Here is a 4,309-nt window from a genome sequence, read left to right on the forward strand (position 1 = left end):
GGCTAACGTACATCAGTGCCAAAAGCAAAACCTGTAGGGCTAATCAGCTCTTGTGCACTGTGTAATTCACCTGTCAGTAGAGATCTGAATGGCCAATAGCAAAGCAACCGAGAATAGACAGGACACCCAGCAGAGAGAGGCGAACTCTAGGAAAGAGTCAGGCTTGGGAAGATTCACCACCCAGACTCGGAGAAAGTTGGACATATGAAACTGAGGAGAGGTAACTAGCCAGTCATGTGGCAGACACAGAAAGTATAAAAGGGTAAATATAAATTAAGTGCTAGTTGGGGAACAAGCCTAGCTTAAGGCCAAACTAGAAAAAGAAAGAAAGGAAAGACAGGAATTCTGGTGGCTAATCCTATGAACAGGGTGGGCAAATTCAATTGTATCCTCCAACTGGGCATGGTGGCTCCTGCCTGTAATCTACTGTAAGCACTAGGAGAGCTCAGGCAGAAGGATAGCCATGACTTTGAGGCCAGCCTGAACTACAGAGTGAGTCCCTGTCTCCAAAATAAACCAAACCAAAGTCCAGTAACAGCAACAACAAAATACCTGTGTCCTCTGTCCACACCACATGTGATATCCATCTTTTAGACACCATATCCCTAAGAGGAGAATTTGGGAGGATATTTTCACATATGGTCACAATCTCCCAGGAAAATGGAGCATCTTTTATAAACAAAGTAATTATGTGGGGCTGGAGAAATGGTTTAGCAGTTAAGTGTGCTTCCTGAGTTTCTGGAAGCTCTGAGTTCCATTACCAGTACCCAACAACTGCCTTTAACTCCAGCTCCTGGGGGTCCAACACTCTTCTGTTCTCCAAAGATACCTGCATACACATGTGGTGTATACACACACACTCACAAACACTCATACACAGATACACACCCACACACACATACACTCACACACATTCACACATACACACATTCATACACAGACACACACATTCACACACTCATGTGCTCACACATACACTCACACACATAAAAATCCCAGAAAAGGGGGAAAAAATCCCTGCTTCCTGGAAGACTGCCCAAGAAGTTCCTGTTTTGTATACCTAAGAAACTTTGGGAGACACCCTTCCACCTTTTTAAAGTGCTAGCCTATAATCCTAGCACTTGGGACACCAAGGCAGGGGAATCTGGAGTTTGAAACTGGCCTGATTACACAGTGAACTTCCTACCACTCCTAGCTTATGAAGTGGGGACATCACTTTATAAACAAGTGAAAATATAAATAAAAGGTCAGTGAGACGGCTCAGCAGGTCAAGGCACTTGCAGCCAAACCTGAGGACCCAAGTTCTATCCCCAGTTCCTACATGACAGAAAGAAAGAACTGACTCTTACAAGTTGTTCTACATTTAAGAAAACTATAAATAAATGAATAAACAAAAGGATTCAGGATCTAAGCAAGACACAGATGTCTATTCCCTGAGGGGAAGTCCCAGCAGGAGCGCTGAACTCCAACACTGAATTTTCTGGGACTCCATAAGTTGGCTAAAAGTAATTTCAAAAACCAGAAGGAACTCCACCCTAAACCACAGTGCCCAGCAGGGAAATGGGCCCCTCTGCCAGCCAAGGAGCTGGCGTGCATGGCTACCTCAAGTCTAAATATCACACCATGGTCAAAAGACTCATAAAACCACAGACAGCTTCTTCCAAGCACTCCTAGGAGAGATGTGTACTTTGAAAATGTTCTAATCCTTTGCTAAATACCAAATACTGGCCGTGTTCTCTGCTCCTGGCACAGCCCCTGCTTCCAGCCCGGATGGGAGGCTGAACCCGGAGAGGGAGGATGGCTCTGTGCACCTCAGCCCTAAGACAGAGTAGGCTCTCCAGCCTTCCCTCCCAAGACCCCAGCCTCACACCCTGTCAGTTTTCTCTCCTCAGAGCAGGAAAGTGAGGTGAGGTAATGTCTCTGGAACCCCACAGTGGCAAGAAGATGAAAAGAATCCGAGAAATGCTGTGTTTAATTTAAAGCAGACCCAGCCTGCCGCCAGGCTGCAATTTCACTCAGAATACCCAGTTTGTTTTTCTTGGACATTCCAGGAACCAACTGGCCACCCCATGTCAAAGCCCAGCAGGAATGCTCCGAGAACGCCTTGCTGTGGGGCACTCAGCTGCCTAGGCCTGGCAGATTGCACTCTCTTCCCTCAGGCCAGGAACTCCTACTGTGGGATGGAATCCTGGTCACTGTAGGAGCCATCTGTTGGCCATTCTTAGCCTGAGACCCCGTTACCCATGTACCTGGCTCTAAGGGTAGTGCTGGCAGTAACAACATGGTGTGTTTATCCTGTGTATTCTCATGAGCCTGGCGTTGTGCTGATCTCTCTATTCCCTGTTTGTCAGACCCTTCCAGCATCCTACGAAGGCAGGAAGGTTTATTACTTTCTACTGTGGCTGCAGTCAAGGCAAAGGGTGATTATGTAACTTGGCCCCGTCACCCAGCTAGGGTTTGAGCTCACAGAGCGCCAATCTAACCTTGGTTGTCCATCAGCAAGTCCCTTCCTTCCCATTGGTTGTCCATCAGCAAGTCCCTTCCTTCCCATGCCGGCACTGCATCAAGATCCTTGGCCCGAATCACTGCTTCTGTGGTATCAGGGTCCACAGTGGTGTCTGCGAAGGGAGTGGTTTGGGACATGGGCACATGGCTGCTGCTGAAAGATAGAGCTGTAGTCACAAGCTCTTCTTTCTAGCTGTTGAAACCCAAATCTGGGGTGGGGTTGGGGGGAGCTCCAGTCCCTGCTGGTTTGTTGCTTCAAGGGATCTGTTGAACTCCTGTCTCTAATCACTGAGTGGCTTAGAGAAATGACAGTGCCAGAGAGAGAGAGCAGGCCCTGGTCTGGGCCCTGCCTGGATCTTAGGCAGTCCCCATGCCCCTTGTTTCTACAGAGCCTTTTTTCTCTATAACAACATCTTTATCTTTGGGGAGAGAGGGAAGAGAGAACACACAAGGCTATCCTGGCTGGGGCCTCCTGTGACCCTGACAGTCTCTGGCTTTATTTTGTATCTGGATTTCTACAGGGAGACCTTGGCTCAAGCAAATGTAGGGGTGGGGGCTGAGGGAGCCAGGCAGGAGAGTGACTTCTGAAGAAGTTTCCAGAACTTAGAAGAGAAATGCATGGGCGGAGCGCTGTAGGGAGAAAGAGAACAGGGACTAGGTGAGGTGGCCCAGATCGATTTAGTCCAGAGGCTGGCTGGCACTGAGGGTAGCCACTCAGCAGGAGGCTGCCCCACAGGAACAGTTTCTGCCTTCTCGCTTTCCAAAACAAACAGGCAGGCAAGGTTGTCTGTCCTTGTGTGCTTCCTCTGTCAGGACTCAGAGCAACCAAAAGGCCATCTGTGTGCAGAGCTCTGCTTCTGGGCCACTTTCGCCGTAATGAGGAATGGACAGGAGCCCAGGATGACAAGACCCAGGGCAGTGGAGCCTGTCACCAGCAAACCTGGGTCTGGCTCCCCTACCTGAGTCAACAAGAGGAGCCCTGGGTTGGGAAAGGGCTAAGAAGGGGGAGCTCTTGGAGAAAGGCTGGCTCAGGGGACAATGAGTTTACTGAGGGAGGACTCAGCTCCCAAGAGATGTTTCCATGGCACCCACAAATGTCAATGGTCACATTGTGTGGGTGGCTTTGGGTCCAGCCTCTCCCCTGCGATAGAAAGACAGTGGGTAGGAGGGAGCCTTGCTCTCTGGCCCCTGGCAAAATTCCCTGGTACCATGCTGTGGGGTGGCAGGCATCGAATGGGAGCCTCCCCACTATCCTTCCTCCTCTGCAGACAAGGGTGAAGCTCTGTGTGTGTGTGTGTGTGTGTGTGTGTGTGTGTGTGTGTGTGTGTGTGTGTGTGTTGTGGGGGGGGGCATGTTCCCAGGAGGGATTCTTGAGGCTAGGGCTGAAGCATCCAGCCCTCTGATCTTCCTGTCCTGGAGGGGATAGAAAGCTGAGAAATGCCCTTTTTCTGTACCTTCTCCAAACCTGAGCCAATAAATCAGCTCTCCCTCCGCTGACTCAGCCACAGGAACTGCAGGTGTTGGTGCCAAGTTTAGAGAAGTGGGAGACTATTTGTAAGTTACAAAACCTCAGGAATATGCAACGTACTTTTCACCAGAGCAGCATGGTAGTTACTTAACCTGGTTAACTCTTAACCAGGTAGCTAGCAACAAATGCTGTGACAGCTACCAACCAAACTTTCTGGCAGTGACCTGGCTGAGGGAGGATGCTGAAGAGCTGTGGCCTGTGGAAAGAGGGCTTCCAGGCAGGGTCCAGGGCAGTTGAGGCATAGCAATGGGAGCTGCCAGGCTCTGGGGCTGGAAA

The 4,309-nt window shown here is 49.8% G+C and overlaps 1 annotated feature.

The window, feature by feature from the left end:
• Nucleotides 1,190–3,918: an enhancer, noted in NCBI's record as "VISTA enhancer mm1722". NCBI's record gives its function as "enhancer in: neural tube[5/5] | hindbrain (rhombencephalon)[5/5] | midbrain (mesencephalon)[5/5] | forebrain[5/5]" and the evidence as "EXISTENCE:transgenic organism evidence [ECO:0001131][PMID:17130149]".

The sequence above is a fragment of the Mus musculus genome, chromosome 6 (assembly GCF_000001635.26).
Source record: "Mus musculus strain C57BL/6J chromosome 6, GRCm38.p6 C57BL/6J".
Taxonomy (NCBI): domain Eukaryota; kingdom Metazoa; phylum Chordata; class Mammalia; order Rodentia; family Muridae; genus Mus; species Mus musculus.